Source organism: Pundamilia nyererei, unplaced genomic scaffold (assembly GCF_000239375.1).
Source record: "Pundamilia nyererei isolate P.nyererei 1_Seehausen unplaced genomic scaffold, PunNye1.0 scaffold00181, whole genome shotgun sequence".
Taxonomy (NCBI): Eukaryota; Metazoa; Chordata; class Actinopteri; order Cichliformes; family Cichlidae; genus Pundamilia; species Pundamilia nyererei.
In genome coordinates, this window is record NW_005187582.1 from 1220285 (window position 1) to 1220719 (window position 435).

Sequence of the window (435 nt, forward strand, 5' to 3'; positions counted from 1 at the left end):
TGTGTGTGTGTGTGTGTGTGTGTGTATGATCAATATGAATGGGTGACATTTATTTATTTTTACTTTTTATTTTATTTTATTTTTTTGCCTGTCCCATTTGGTTATTTAGCCGTCAGAGTTGTTGTCTGAAGGCCAACAAAGATACCCAACGGATTTACTTTGCCAAGTGGATCATCACGGCCTTGCCATTTGATCCATTTGATCTACCTTTGTTGTTATTATTTATTTAATTTTATTTTCAGTTGTTACAGATGGGACAGACATGGCTGGGGGATAGGAAAGGGAGAAAGAAAGATGAAGAAACAGAATAACAGAGGGCAAGTGAGACAGTGAGAAAGGGCACTTAAAAAGAAAAAAAATCTTCCAGATCACCAGTTGAGAGAAAAAAACAAGAAAAAGAAAAAGAAAAAACAAGCAAAAAATGAGGGCAACATA